This window comes from Bos javanicus, chromosome 19, assembly GCF_032452875.1.
Source record: "Bos javanicus breed banteng chromosome 19, ARS-OSU_banteng_1.0, whole genome shotgun sequence".
NCBI classification, from domain to species: domain Eukaryota; kingdom Metazoa; phylum Chordata; class Mammalia; order Artiodactyla; family Bovidae; genus Bos; species Bos javanicus.
This window is the reverse complement of record NC_083886.1, coordinates 43,890,565-43,907,119: the sequence shown is the minus strand read 5'-3', so window position 1 is coordinate 43,907,119 and position 16,555 is coordinate 43,890,565. Positions and strand designations below refer to the sequence as shown.

General features: G+C 43.7%; 1 protein-coding gene across 5 annotated transcripts in view; it reads left to right on the top strand.

The window, feature by feature from the left end:
* The first annotated feature begins 9,954 nt into the window (after positions 1 to 9,954).
* STAT3 (signal transducer and activator of transcription 3) overlaps positions 9,955 to 16,555 on the top strand; it is a 75,830-nt gene continuing 69,229 nt past the window's right edge. For 3 of the 5 annotated variants that reach the window (XM_061391843.1, XM_061391844.1, XM_061391842.1), the window contains exon 1: positions 9,992 to 10,222. The gene's annotated coding sequence lies outside the window, so the exon portion shown is untranslated. Of the gene's footprint in view, positions 10,223 to 16,555 lie in introns of all 5 variants that reach the window. The other 2 variants (XM_061391841.1, XM_061391845.1) reach the window with 2 other exon arrangements.

Below are 16,555 nucleotides of genomic sequence, written 5' to 3'. Positions count from 1 at the left end.
ATGGCTTTTAGGATCTTAGTTCCCCAACCAGGGATTGAACCCAGTGGAAATGTGGAGCCCTAACCATAGGACCACCAGAGAATTCCCAAAGGGTCTTGTTTTATAGATGAGAAAAGCAGGAGTCATAGAGAGGAAGTTACTGTGGACCTGGAAGAGAAGGTTGTTTATTTGTACCTTATAAGACTCAGCATAAAATAGTTATCAGAAGAGAAGTGATCTTTGAAGTGCTAGGAACAGATGAGCTAGCCAAGGGAGGGGGAAGTTAGGGAGAGAAGAGGATGGATTGTAAAATTAAAGCAGCCATGCCCCGCTTTAAGAAGTTGATGGGGTTGGAGGGAACAGTAAAGTAGATTGTGGGATGGTTGGAGAGGGAGAAGAACACCTTACTGGGTGCAGGGCACTTTCATAGGTATTATCTTAGGTGATTCTGGTGCTTATCTGATGTCCTTCTGCTTGGAAAATCCCTGCTCCCTCCCTCCAGGTCTTTGTCTCTACCAGATAACCAGAACCTTCTTTTTTGGAACCTGCTTTTACTGAATAACCCTGTCCAAGCTGCTTTTTCAAAGATGCCTGTCTGGACCAATGAAATCCTCTCTGCCAGCAATTTAGAATTTTGAGCCTACAGCTGCCAGGAAATTGGAAATTTAATTCCAATCAGATGAACAACAACAAAAAAGTGAAAAAGAATGCTTGAGGACTTCCACGGTGATCCAGTGGCTGGGAGTCCTCCTGCCAATGCAGGGGACACAGGTTTGATCCCCAGTCTGGGAAGATTCCACATGCCGAGGGGCAACTAAGCCTGTGAGCCACAACCACCGAGCCCACCAGCTGCAATTACTGACCCATGAACTAAGAGCCCGTGCTCTGCAACAAGAGAAGCCACTGCAATAAGAAGCCTGCACACCGCAACTAGAGTAGCTCTCACATGCCACAACTGGAGAAAGTCTTTGCACAGCAGCAAAGACCTAGCACAATCTCTCTCTCTCTCTCTATATATATATATATATATAATATATATATAGAATTCATATATATATATATATAATATATATAGAATTCATATATATTATATATATATATGAATGCTTAAAATGGTAGCATTAAAAAACACCAGTGATTCAAAACATTTGGAACCTTCACTTACCCTTCTTATTACCATGGTTAGAGACTGAACATTTCAGTAGCAGCCTCAAGTCAAGTCATGACAAGTGAATGGCAGAGCTTAGTGGGACGTCCACTTGTGGTGAGGTTCCTGGAATTATAAGGTGTGGTTGTTCAACTCTTTATTGGAATTTGGGAGAGACCTCAGATTCTTTCCAATAAGTTTCCCCCACCCTACTCTTGTTTTTTTTTAGTGGGGTGTTTTTTTTTTTTTTTGAATAAGATTATAGCTAACACTGTATTCTCTTCTATCTTCACAACCTATGAGGTAGGTGCACTCATATTCTCTGTTCTGTAGATGAGAAAACAGGCTCAGAGAGGTTAAGCAACTGACCCAGGGTCACACTGCTGTGTAGGTGGGGTGTCTGAGCCTGGCTCTTATCTGTCATGCTACACACTTAATTTGTATCTTTGTTCTTGTATCAAGAACCCTTTAATGCAAACTTCCTGAGGTCAGAATTAGGTTCTCCATTGAAGATGAGGGTGCTGACACTCACAGAGGTTAAGGAACTGGCCCAGGGTTGCACCATTTATTCTGTGTCAGAGCCAGGATTCAAACTCTGTGTCTCACTTCAGCTCACATCAGCCTTCTAGTTAATGCAGCTGCTTCTGTTGACCATTGTGATGGTCAAGGGAGGAAAGACTATCTAGGAGGGTGGAAGGGGAATGATTGGCAGATTCTACAGTCAAGTTAAAATAAAATGACCCAGAAGAAGACATAAGCTTTGGTGAGAAAAAGGTCCCTAATGACCTTCAAGAGCACTGTCCTATGGAGAGGAGAGTGCAGAAGCCACCTTGGTGGGGCAAGTTGGGGTAAGGACTTGGGGACCAAGATGGGAAAGGGGGGAGTTACTTGAAGGTCAAGATGGGAAAGACAGAGAATCTGCAGAAACAGAAGGGAAGGAATAAGTGGAAAAGGTCAAGAGAAAGAGGAGAACTGATAAAACCCACCATGGCAGGGGTGGAACCAAGAGCACTTCCATTTAGTCCATGTGTTTATTGAGCACCTACTGTGTGTCCTGCAGGGAGAGACAAGGAAGAAGTGAACAGGCAAAATCCATTTTTCCAGAACTGATAGTAAAATGAAGAAGACAGATAAGAAACTGTAAATAGATAAATAAAATGAGGATTATGATAAGAGTTTCAGAGGAAACAGCACATAGAGATAAGACTAAAGTTGCTGGGAGCAACCTTAGGTGGAGGTAGTTAGACAAGCTCTCTCTGAGCAGGTGAGACCAGAAGGGTGAGAAGGAACTAGCCATACCAGAGCTACAGAAGGAAAAAGAAGGGCATATGCAAAGGCCCTGAGGTGGCAATGGACTGGCTGGAATTGAGGGGACAGGAGAGAATTTGGTGGGATAGGTGGGGCCTTGGAGGGAATGAGAAAGGAGAACTCCTTTTTTCCTAAGCCCCATGGGAATGACAGGGCTTCCTGGTGGCTCACAACCTGCCTGTAATGCAGGAGACCTGGGTTTGATCCCTGGGTCAGAAAGATCCCCTGGAGGGGGCATGGCAACCCACTCCAGTATTCATGCCTGAAGAATCCCATGGTCAGAGGAGCCTGATGGGCTGCAGTCGGTAAGGTCACAAAAAGTCAGACTGAAGCAACTTAGCATGCACGTGGGAATGACATGGTATGGATGATGTTTTAAGCAGCATAGGAAAAACATTTAGCCTTGAAAATACTGAGTAAGGAGGACTGTTTTTCAGACAGGACTGAAGAGAGCTACTTGCATGATGATGCCTGAGAAGTGTTTTTGCAGAAAGTAGAAGTCCAAGGAATTCATGTTGCATGGACCTGCCCTTCTCTGTGATTTTGTTTATTTACTTATTTATTGGCCATACCACTCAGCATGTGGGATCTAAATTTACCTAATGTGAAGAGTAACAAACCATCCCAAAATGTACTGGCTTAACAATCTGGAGGGGAAAAATAACAAAGCTGGAGGTATCATCCTTCCTGATTTCAAACTATAAATTACAAAGCCATAGTAATCAAAACAGCACAATACTGGCAGTACCTAGATAAATGAAACAGAATTTAGAGCCCAGAAATAAACGCACACAAAAATGGACAACTTATATTCAACAGAGGAGTAAGGACACACAATGGAGAAATGATAGTCTCTTCGATAGATGTTGCTGGGAAAATTGTATAGCCACATGCAAAAGAACGAAGCTAAACCAACTCGAAATGGATTAAAGACGTGAATGTTAGACCTGAAACCATAAAACACCTAGAAGAAAACATAGGCAATATGCTCTTTGATAAGTCTTAGCGATATCTTTCCAGCTATAGCTCCTTAGGCAAGGGAAACAAAAGCAAAAATAAACAAAAGAGGGAATTTCCTGGCTGTCCTTTGGTTAGGGCTCTTTCACTGCTGTGTGGGTTCAACCCCTGGTTGGGGAACTAAGATCCTGAAAGCTGTTATGGCATGGCCAAAAAAATAAAAATTTGGACTTCCCTGGTGAACCAGTGGTTAGGACTCTGTGCTTCCAATACAGGGGCCCGAGTTTGATCCCTGGTCGAGGAACTAGATTCCACATGCCACAACTAAAGATCTTGCATGCGGCAACCTGGCACAGCCAAATAAATAAATATGTATAAATTTAAAAAATAAAGAAAAATTTAAAAAAGAAAAACAAATGAAACTGCAACAAACTAAAAACTTTCACACAGCGAAGAAAACCATCAACAAAATGAAAAGACAACTGACAACCTACAGAATGGCAGACTACATTTGCAAATGATATATCCAAGGGGTTAATATCCAGAATACAGAAAGAAATCATATAGCTCAACAATAACAAAAACAAGCAATCCAATCGAATTCCCTGGTGGTCCAAAGATTAGGACTCCGAACTTCCACTGCAGGGGGCCTGGGTTCAATCCCTGGTCAGGAAATTAAGATCTCTTAAGCTGAGTGGCATGACCAATAAATAAATTAATTAATTAAGAGTAGAGAAGATGAACAGAGAAGGCACTGGCACCCCACTCCAGTACTCTTGCCTGGAAAATCCCATGGATGGAGGAGCCTGGTAGGCTGCAGTCCATGGGGTCGCTAAGAGAGCGACTTCACTTGCACTTTTCACTTTCATGCATTGGAGAAGGAAATGGCAACCCACTCCAGTGTTCTTGCCTGGAGAATCCCAGGGACGGCGGAGCCTGGTGGGCTGCCATCTCTGGGGTCGCACAGAGTTGGACATGACTGAAGTGACGCAGCAGCAGCAGCAGAGAAGATGAACAGACTTTTTTTTCCAAAGAAGATACACTTACTGATGACCAACTGGCCTGTGGAAAGATGTTCAACATCACTAACTTTTCAGGAAGTGCAAATTGGAATCACAATGAAATATCACCTCATGCCTGTTAGAGTGGTTATATCAAAAAGGCAAAAAATAACAAGTGTTGGCAAGGATGTGGAGAAAAGGGAACCCTCATACACTGTTCGGAGAAGACAATGGCAACCCACTCCAGTACTCTTGCCTGGAAAATCCCATGGACGGAGGAGCCTGGTAGGCTGCAGTCCATGGGGTCGATAAGAGTCAGACACGACTGAGCGACTTCACTTTCACTTTTCACTTTCATGCATTGGAGAAGGAAATGGCAACCCACTCCAGTGTTCTTGCCTGGAGAATCCCAGGGACGGGGGAGCCTGGTGGGCTGCCGTCTATGGGGTCGCACAGAGTCGGACACGACTGAAGCGACTTAGCAGCAGCAGCAGCATACACTGTTGGCAGGAATGTAAATTAGTGTAGGCAGGAATATAACTTTTCCACTATAGGAAAAGTTATGGTGTTGCTCAAAAAATTAAGAGCAGAACTAAAATAATAGTCCAGCAATCCTACTTCTGGGTTTTTATCCAAAGAATACAAAAAGACTAATGAAAAAGATATGTGCTCCACTATGTTAATTGTGGCATTATGTACAATAGCTAGAATGTAGAAACATTCTAAGTGCCCATTAATAGATGAATGAATAAAGTAGATATGGTACACATACTCACACACACACTGGAATACCACTCAGCCATAAAAAGGTGAAATCTTGCCATGTGTAACATGGATGGGCCTTGAGAGTATTATGCTAAGTGAAATAAATCAGATAGAGAAAGACAAATACTCAATGATTTCCCTCCTATGTAAAATATAAAAAACAAAAAAAGAAACAGAATAAATGAACGAACCAAACAAGAACAAACATGTAGATACAGAGAACAGAGTAGCGATTACCAGAGGGAAGGGCAAAATGGGAAAGATACATCTATCAGCTGTATGATGATAGATGGAAACTACATTTTTGGTGGTGAGTATGCGATAGGCTGGAGAAGGCAATGGCACCCCACGCCAGTGTTCTTGTCTGGAGAATCCCAGGGACGGGGGAGCCTCCTGGGCTGCCGTCTATGGGGTCATACAGAGTCGGACACGACTGAAGCGACTTTGCAGCAGTAGCAGCAGCAGCATGCTATAGGCTGGGGCTTTCCAGGTGGTGCTACTGGCTGCCTGCCAATACAAGAGACGTAAGAGATCCTGCTTCAGTCCCTGGGTTGGGAAGATCCCCTGCAGGAGGGTACAGCAATCCACTCCAGTATTGTTACCTGGAGAATCCCATGGACAGAGGAGCCTGGTGGGATGCAGTTCATAGGGTCACAAAGAGTCAAACATGACTGAAGCGACTTCGCGCGCATGCATGCTATAGGCTATATAGAAATAGAAATAAAATGCACACATGAAACAGTTATACACCAATGTTACCTCAATTAAAGGAAAAACCAAACAAAGAACCTAGTAGCTTAAAACAATGACAACATTTATTTTGCTTGTGAATGTGTAATTTGGGTAAGGCTCAGCGAAAACGGCTCATTTCTGCTCCATCTGGCCTCCATCTGGCCTCCATCCGGGTGGCTTGAAAGCTGCGGCTGGAATCATATGGAGTCTGACTCACAGTTGGTGCTTGCTGTCACCTAGGCCTTAGCTAGACTGTTAGCCAGAACACTTTCAGGTGGTTGCTACATGTTGCGTAGGCTTCCTTATAGCACGGTGGCCGAGTTCCAAGGGTGAGTGTTCCAAGAGAAAAAGTCAGGTGGACACTGCATTGCCGTTTAATTTTTAAAAATATTTATTTACTTATTTGGCTGTGCCAGGGCTTAGTTATCTGTCAGCATGTAGGATCATCTTAGTTGCAGTCTGCAGGATCTTTAGCTGTGGTTCACGAACTCGTAGCTGTGGTATGTGGGATCTAGTTCCCTGACCAGGGATCGAACCCAGACCTTTTGCATTGGGAGCACAGAGTCTTAGCCACTGGACCACCAAGGTAGTCCTGTATTGTCTTTTATGACCTAACCTCAAAAGTCAGGCAGCATCATAACCATTGTATTCTATGTGGAATGAGACTCTACATTTATTATAGACGCAAGAAGTGTCAAAGAGTTTGCAGATATGTTTATAAAGATATGTCCATCCACCATGGACTTGAATGGGCTGGACTTCTGCACTCTGCCCTTATTTATTTGATGGGTGGAGGGTGCAGGCATCAGGTTTTCTCCTCCTTTAGGTCCTTCCTTCCTTGGAGATCCAAAAGGAAGTTTTATCCTTGATATGAAGTCAAGGAAGAGAAGCTATTCAGGCTCTCCAATTGAACACACTTGGGTTTGAATCTGACTGTCATTTACCAGCTCTTTGTTCTTGGGCAAGTCACTTAACCTTGGGGTAAGCCTCATTTTTCTCATTTGTAAAATCAGAGTATCTTGGAGCTATTTTAAGGATGAAATGAGTTAATAGATGAGCTGCATAACACAAGCTCAGAAGCAGTAACTAGCACATAGTAAACACTCCACGTGTTAGCTATTGCTAATATGATTATTCAACACCTGTTGATTAATATTTCATTAACTCAGGCTTAGGTGAGTTCTGGGCTAGATGCTAGAATTACGAAAGTGAGTATGAAGGGGTTCAGGCCTCCAGAAACCAAAAGCTTAGAGGAGATGTTTTCAAGCTTATGGACAAAGGAGGCAGCCAGGCCTGATTCTCATTCTGAGTTTGCATGTAGTCTCTATCTGTGGGACCTTGGACCAGTCTTTCAACTTTCTCTGCCATAGTTGCCTAGCTGAAAATGAGAAATGCAACAGTACCCACCTCACTGGGTTTTGGTGAGGGTCAAATGAGATAATCTATGTAAAAAGCTTAGCACAGTTCCTGGAAAATGGTGATTGTTTTATAAAAGTTAATTATTAATTTTATTTACCAGGAAGTAGGCTAACAAATGGATTCATTGGAGTCCAAGGTGGAGAATGCTAAACTAGATGGGGAAATAACCTGTTAAAGGAATCCAGGAGAAGAGATTAACTTTGCCAGGAAGAGTCTCGGAAAGCCCAGAGGAGGTGGTGCTGGAACTGGACTTTGAATAATGAATAAGAGTTTTCCAGTAGAGAATGAGGAAAGAGAAGATATTCCAGTTGGAGGCAAGGAGATTTGCAGAGGCGTAAAGTTACAGAAGGTGTTTGGAGGAGGGTAATAAATTCAGTGTGGGAGCTTCAGGTGTTTAAGATGGAGGGGATGAGATTGGAAAAGGGAGTTCAGGTCAAAGCATTGGCTCAGGTGAGAGAAACTTCTGTCTTCAAGCCATGGGGGGCTCTGTGGTATGGAGAAAGGCCAGTGGCTGCACTGGAGAGAGGTTTCATAGGTGGAACAGATAGATTCAGGGATAGATTTTCTGTGTGAATTGAGAGGAGGGCAGTGAGGGAAACACAGGTCAGCAGAGGAGTCCAGAAGGAGGGCAGGGTTCAGGTGGATGGAACAAAGTTGTGAGATGTAGATTCTAAAAACCTGGCTCTGGGGACTTCCCTAATGGTCCAGTGGCTAAAACGCCGCACTCCCAGTGTAGGGGGCCCAGGTTTGACCGCTGGTCTCCATCCCTGGTCAAGGAACTAGATCCCACATGCCACAACTGAAGAGCTCACATGCCGCAACTGAGGGAAAAAAAGACCTTGCCACGAAGACCCAGGGCAGCCCAAAAAAGAAATAATAAATACTTTAAAAATAATAAATAAAATACATAATAAAAACCTGGCTCTGAACCCACCTGGTATACCTCTGAGTATCTGTGATCTTGAGATGATCATACTATTTCTATCATAATTTCCTATCAATGGATAATATAGCCTCTATCTGCCACATATAATTGTTGTGAGAAACAAGAGTGTATCAATAAGAAATATATAAATATCAGCCCCTATGTTACTAAGGAGGTAGTCAACTGCATGGGAAAGCATAGCTAAAGCAGAGTTTAGGTGAGGTGGAAGGTGGAGGATCTGCCCTAAAGGGAAGATTAAGATAATTGCAGTCAAACACACACAAACATACACACACTACAGACAAATACAGCAATTTCCAAGCTGGGCTGGGTCTATGGGAGAGCAATAGGAAACTCGCAGCCCCACCAGGAAAGACCCTACCATTTACCCTACAGATGCTCTCACCTCTTTATTTGCATATATGGCGGTCCAAAGGTCTAAACTAGGGAACCAGGAGAATTTGCGAGTAAAATGTCATGCTGTGTATTTCTGGGAGTAGAATCCATAGTCTCCAACAAACTCAGATTCCCCAAAGGTTAGGAGTCATTGATTTTCCCACCAGAAATAAGAATAGCTATCCTTGGCGAGGACTAGTGGGGGAAGGGGGCATATTTTCAGTTTTAATTTTTGTGTTTTCTGAACTGTCTGAATTTTCTAACCACAAACATGTGTTAGTTTCATTGAAAAAGCTGTCATCAAGGTTTATTTGGGTGTTGAGATAACAGGCCCTTTTTAGATTTCATCTTTAATACCTCTTTGTACTAAACAAACACAACCAAACACTAATAGCTGTTATTTTTTTAAAACCCTAATAGTCTTACACACACACACACACACACTATAATGCAAAGAACATCTATTATGTAAGGTGAAATGTCTACATTTCCTATAAACTACTGGTTAATGCAGTAAAACTTGCATTTGAAGTAGATGAGGCAAAAAAGAAAAAGGCACGCAATTTCAAGTATTTCAACTCAGACGCATAAAAACAATGTGTATACGTGTCATCCTTCATTGGTACTGTCTCCTTATTCCCTTGAACCGGCCAATGTGCGAGCCGTTGGCCTTTGATGCTTGAAGCGACGGAACGAAGGGCAGGGTTAAATCCACTACCTTCTCCCCACGCACTCTAGTAATTACTCTATTTCCACGTCATGTTTCCGGGTGTGTGTGTCCCGACTCACGCAGAAACTGAAGTTCAAAGCAGGCGGGAGTCACCCATGTTCTTTTTGCTGTCTCCAGAAACCCATTTCGGGCGTTGGGCCCCTAGAGGATCTGGCGACACCTGGGGACTGTCTAACTGGCTGATTCCCACGTGGTAAGTGCTCCCAACCTTGCCCCCACGTGGTGCCAAGGGCCGGGAAGACGGAGAGCAGGCAGAAAGGAGCCGCATCAGGGGCATTTAAAGTGTCTTGACGTCACGCACTGCCAGGAACTCAGCTGAGTTTTCAGCAGGACATTCCAGTCATCTTCCCTCCCTCCCCCCGGGCTCCTCTGCCCAGAGCCTCGGTTCTTCCCCAGTTGTTGCGGAGGGAGGAGTCCTAAGAGTCGGAACAGCCAGAACAGGGGCGTTCCCAGCCTTGTGCTGGCTCCGCCCTTTCTCCCAGAGGCTCTCTTCATTGGCCAGTGGGTGGGGCTTCAGATGTAGAGTAAGCTCAGCAGGGCCTCTGGGTGGCCAAGAAAACTGGTCATGTTATGAATTATACATGAGCGGCGTGCCCAGGCCAAGCGGGGGCTGGGCGGGGATTGGCTGGAGGGGCTGTAATTCAGCGGTTTCCGGAGCTGCGGCGGCGTAGACGGGGAGGGGGAGCCTGGGGTTCCGACGTCGCCGCTGAGGGAGAGAGCCCGAACCGGATCCCTGACGAGCACCCCAGCTCCGCGCTCTCCCCACTTCTGCCAAGGGAGACTCCGCGGCCTGAGGGAGTTCCGCGGCCCGCACCCCGGCGCAAAAGCAGCCCCGGCCAGTCGGGCCTCAGCCCGAGCAGCAGGTGAAGGGGGTTAAGGGTGGGGCTGCCCCCCGACGGCCTTCAGGCCTGGGCATCCCGGGGGAGGAGGGGCGCGCTGGGGAGCTTCTGGGGTGTTTGGGGGGGTAGTGAATGGAAACTTCAGTGGGGTCTGGGGGATACGAGGAGACATGGAGGGTCGCTCTGAAGGGACAGTTCCCCGGGATGACAGGAGCCGACCTCTGAAGGGACGGGGTGCGCTGGAAGGAAGTTTCGTTCTTTGGAAAAAGGGGAGACGCAGAGGAAGAGAGAGAATGGACTGGAGGGGGAGGACCGTGGGGCGAGGGTACTCTAGGGTGGGGGGGCAGGAGCGAGGGACAGCCCCCCGACTTCCTGCTCCCTGGGGCTCTGGGGACGTTCCGGCCACGGGAGCGACTGTCACGCCGGCGGAGATCACGGAGGGGGGTGGTTGGCCAGCGCCTCCTCGCCGCCCCCCGGCGGGGCCCGGCGTCTCCCGGCTGAGCCACTTCCTCCGCCTTGCCCTGTTCCTGCTCCTTTAGGAGCCAGCTGTGCCCCCCTGGAGGAGGTAGGAATAGGTGTCTTCCCTTTACAGCCTTGCGGGCTGTTTGGTTATGGGTAGGATTATTGCATAAGATTCAAGTTTCCTGTAGGGAAATTGACAGTCTTGTACTCTTTCTAAACTCCCCCCAGCCTTTTTCTGGGGGTAAAGTCGTGTCTCCCTCTTCCAAAAAAAATCCAAATAAAACCCCCATCAACCCAGCTCTAAAGAGAAATAAACCTTTTTCCTCCTTGACATTGTTCTTTTATAACCACCTGGTAAACTTGGCCAGAAGATAAATAATTGAGCCCTTGCGTTTACTGGATTGTGGTGTTGCTTAATTGCATAGGACAGAATGAACCAATCGAGAGTGGGAGTTTTCTGTCTCAGAGCCAAGATCTTGGGTAAATGCAGAGAGGGAAACAAAGACAGGCTGGCCTTGGCAAAGCCATGTGTGCAAACTTTACCTGTGTTTGGGGGTGTGGTTGCACTTCAGTTAGCTTAATTCAAACCGTCACCTGAGTGGTTTTTTCCATGTTTAGTCCACATCTTTCTGTGTTATATCAAGTGGATGCATGGTATTGACACACTATTCTTATTAAAAATGTATATAACGTGTCCCTGCTGGTTGGTTAAATAAATAAAGGGCATATTTATTCTATGTGTGGGTTGTAGTTTTTTGGCTGGCTGAGCTGATAGAGCATTGGTTTGAATAAATCAGAACCGTAAATTATCTCAATCTTTTATATGTGGATTTAGACTGTTATGACTTGATTTAGCCAATTTTATGTTTTATATTAAATATGTCTGTATTCCCTGAGTCAGCACATTTATTTCCTTATTACATGTGCCAGGCTGAGCTACTAGTAGAATTTTTGCAGTGACATTTGCACAGTGGGATGGAGGAAAGAAGTCTTTAATACAAAAAAAATAAAGAAATTGTAGATGCTAGAGGCTTTTTTGTGTGTGTATTTATTATTTATTTATGGCTGCATAGGGTCTTAGTTGTGGTGCGTGGGTTCAGTTGCCCCAAGGCATGTGGGATCTTAGTTCCCCCACCAGGGATTGAACCTGACTCCCCTGTATTGAATGCGTAGATTCTTAACCACTGGACCACAAGGGGAGTCCCTGAGGCTTGACCTTAATCTCTATATTTGCTAGCATATCTACAACAAAGAACCACTAGAAAATTCACAAATCTTGTATCTTTATATGTCATTCTTTTGGGAAGAATAGCCATCTAGAAGTATCCATAATTATAATTTGACCCACAAAGGGTAGATAGTTCATGTAACCTTAACTCTGTTTTGAAGATAAGGAAATTGAGGTGTAAGGAACAAGACATTTGCCCGGGCAGCAACATACCATAGTGGTGGAGCTTGTACCTTCTGTATATTTTGTTTGCTTTTGACTATGCTTAAGTATTAGGTCTTAATTTAGAGTGACTGTAGGCCCTACTGGGAAAAGTGTCAGTGAAATTCTAACATATACCTAGACAATGAAATACCATCAATATCCTATAAGACTCCAAAGGAGATATTTAAAATTAACAGGTGAGTCCCATTTAGGTTATTACAGAATATTGAGCAGCATTACCTGTGCTATACAAAAGGTCCTTTTTGATTATCTGTTGTAAGATAGCAGTGTGTACATGTCAATCCCAAACTCTCAATCTCCTTCCCCTCAGGTAACTAACTTTTTAGTCTGCATAATTTACCATCAGAATTTAGCTATTTGCTGATGGAAAGAGAGATTTACTGAGGCAGGTTTGTAGGTGAAGGACAGTTATGACCTAAATGTCATTTAAACCAAAGTGTCTTGTGGCTTGATCGGTTGTCATTTGTATCTCCAAATACAAATTGCTCTTTCCTCCTGCCTCTGCATGTCATGACTTTCAGATGGTGAGATGGGGCAGAGGTGGTGGCCATCATTCCAGAGGCCGAGTCCAGCACCTTTTAATCTTATGGCTTTCTCAGAGGTTATATACAGATCAACAAATATTTACTTTTTACACCTTTGTGAAGTTGCTATGAGGAACAAGATGCCTTGTTGACAGACCTTGCAGTCTACTGTGACAACTTCATGAATTTCTTATCCATGTAATGCAACTTGATTTCCTCAAAGAGATGGTGAGACTGTAAGCCCATGCTGTCCAGCAAGGTAGCTGTTATATGTTTTAAAACATACAGCACAGATATAGAACATTTCCATTATCATAGAGTGGAATGCTTCGCTGTTGGACAGTGCTTCACTAAGCACTACAGGTCTTCAGAAGGAGGAGAGGTTATGAGTCTTGCAGTTGTCTAGAAGTCTTCTTGCCAGAGGAGAGATTTGATCTGAGACCCACATAATGGTTGGCATTTGACTGATGTAAAGAATTTGGGGCAAGGAGGTATGGTGATATGGCACAGACCCAATTCTAGTAGATTAGCAAAGTAAATAGAGGAGTAAGAGGTCTTGAATGCAAGGTCAAGGAGTTTAAAGATTTTTGAAGCCAAATATTGATGTTTAATTATGGAGTGCTTACTACATGCCTGACGTTGGTTAATTTGTATAAAGTAAATGGGTATGTGTGGCCTCCACCCCAGGAAAGTTGTCATTGAAGATGACCGTATAAACTGGACCAGCACCCAAAAAGAGGGGTCCTGACTTTGCAGATTTGTGTGGTTAAGTGCAGAAGTGGATTTGTTTTCTTTTTTTTTAATGAGGATTTTTAACTGGCTACACATGTCCACTCATATTTTCTGTCTTCCATATTTAAAAAAATTTTACCTTAACTTTTGGGTCATGTGTGACAACTAGCCAATGAACACTTGAAGGACATTTCCAGATCCTGGAGAACTCCTGGTGTCCTGGAGCAGCCTTGGTGAGGTCCAGCAGAATGACATCCCTGGGCTACCTCAATCTGTGTTGGTTATGGTGAAATTAATATTGTGGTTACACACTTGTTGCAAGGAACCTTGGGTTACAGTGGGGCCCTTTTGTCAGGATGGTTTTATGGTACTTCGGTAGTGAGTTGTTTGAAATATCTCCAGATTTTGAAAGGAATAGCATATGCAAGAAAGGATTTCTATTATGTTCAGTTTTCCTATATCATATTATTAATATCACAACTCTAGTTCAGATCAACAAGCATGTTATGTAATGAGAGTTGGTTATCATGCTAGGCAGGATCCAAGGATAATGCAATATGGTCCCTGTTTCAGGGACCGGAAGTGGTATTATAGGGGCCAGGGTCTGTGCTTCGTCAGTAGGGACTTAGGAGTGGGAAGATGACAGCACAGTGGTTCAAAGGTCAGACTCTGGAGTCCAGCACATTCTGGAATTGGATCCTATATCTGCCACTTCTTAGTCAGAATCTGAACCTCAGTTTTCTCATCTATGAAAGGAGAGGCTAACAGTGTATATCTCCTAGTGCTATTGAAGACTCCAGGAGATGATGCTGGTAAAATACTTAGCATAATGCCTGGTGTACAGTAAGAACTTGCTAAATCCAAGTTTTTATTAAATGTCTAAGAAAAGTGATTAATTTTTTTAGGGATGAGAGAGAAAGGCTTTATTATAGAAGGGTATTCACATGGGAACACATGATTAGGGTTTTATAGGATGATTAGGAATTCTCCCAACAAAGTTGAGTTGGTGAATAGCTGTATTCAAGGTTGAGGGAACATGAGCGTGCAGAGGCTTAAAACAGCGTAGTGTGTTCAGGGAGCTATAAGTGGAAGTTCTTAATTTAGGAGAACTGAGGAGAAAGGAAGCTGACTCTCAGCCCTTCTGTTAATAATTGGGTTCAGATATTATTAAGTTGTTTTTTTTCTTGTTTATAAAAGTAACGCATGCTATTGTAAAGAAATTTAAATTTGTCGAAATAGAAACCATGTATAATTTTTTATACATGTCTTATTAGTTTGGTGTGTGTTTCTCCAGCTATTTTGCAGCTGCTTCTACCTACCGATTTATCTTGGACAAATTTATTGCAAATTCCTTTTTAATAGCCTAATAAAAAAGTAATACGAAAGGCAGACCTGCCCCCAAAGTAAAGTTTAGATTGCCTGGTTTCCTTTCTGCTAAAACCTCCCCCCTCCATCCTTAAGAATAAATGACTTTCCTAATCACTGAACTTTTCCCTGACCTTTGACTTTTTAACTACATCAAACATGAGCTTTCCTAAGGTAACTGTTACTGTAGTGTTGAAATGTTTGGGTGAGGTGAGTTTGAGGATTTCATGATCCACAGCTGTGATAGGAGTCAAACGAATGGCAATGAGCTCAAACTTCCTGGGCTTTCATCCCAGATCCAACATCCCTTAGATCTTGGGTCAGTTGCTTAACTTCTCCCAGTTTCACTTTCTCTGTCCAGAAAGTGCAGATACCAGATCCAATTGTAAGGGATTTGTAAGGATTGAGCAAGATAAGGTATGTGAAGTACTTTGCACAGAACCTGGGAGATAGCTAAAAGTGGAGTGCTAATAATTGCTATTATTAAAAACCACAGTATCTAACTATAAAGTCACACCAGTTATGATTTGTGGTAACCTTTCATGACCCAAAGGAAAGAAGGAGTAATCAGGAGCTTCTAACCTAATAGGAAAAAAACTAAATGAATAGGGAGCAGGGGGATTTACACTGTGGTGGAGGAGACGGAGGCTATCACGCAAAAGGAACAGAGCACGTTTACACCGATGCCTTTGTCAGACGTATGTGTCTCTACATCTTCTGATGGTGGCCCATTTATTTGAAGTAATATTCAACACATTAGATTTTTATGGCCACTTAGGAATGTAAACAGTCGCTTGGAGTTCTTGATACAAAAAGTACAGATAATACGAAAGGTTTGAGGGGTGGGGGACTCAGGCAAGGAAGGTGGGCCAGCACACAGCTTGGGGGTGAGGTCACAGCTTGGGGGTGAGGCTGCACCCTAAGTAGAGTGAATAATCGTATGAGGCCAGGAAGGGATTTGTTCTTTCACATCTGTGCTATGTGAGTGCGTGTGTTTTCATTGGAGGAGTCGAGCTTTACTTTCCTGTCCTGTAACTTTCCTTTGCAAACGAAAACTCAAAACAGCCTTGTGGTTTAAGAAGAGCCACTCAGCACCTCCATGAAACAGATTCTCTTGCACCAGCTCTCCGGTTTGGGGTCAGAGAAGGCCGAAGAGAAAAGGCCTGCCGCTGTTTCTTGGCCGAATGTGGGGCGGGAGGAAGTCAGCAGAGTTTGAAAGAGAAAGTAAACCTTCTGGTAAATAAATGGCTTCCCTATTGTGGAGGAGGAGTGTAAATTATTAGGGGGATGTTTGGGTAGTTTTTGTAGAAGCCATTTCTGAAAACTGATTGAGATGATTGAGGGTGAGCCCTATTTAGGGAAATCCTGCCTGGCCTGCTGTGAACCCACTGTTATTCCCACTTCGTTGATTGATTTTATTAGTTTGTGGCAGCCTGACCTCCTGTTCTTGTTGAAATTGGAGGATCTGAGTGTGACTTTGAGCACCTGCTTAGTAAATACTTCTTGAAATGCTTGTTTTTTGCTTGTTTTCTAATGTTCATTTTGTTTTTACTTTTAAGCAAACACTTTTTCTGACAGAAGCTAAAATCATGAGACTTTCCCTTTGTTCTTTCCTCCCCCTCCCACCTCCAGTCCACCCAAATGTCATCCTCAAAACCTCAAAACCCAGATGTTAGCTGTGTAATTACCTCTCCTCTAAACCAAGCAAAGTGCAATCTTGCGTTGAGTTGGCATTAAAATCGTCAGCCTTTGAATTTCTTTCTACTTGTGGTTTAGATACAATAAATATTTAATCTCAGACTGAATTTGCCTGACAAATCA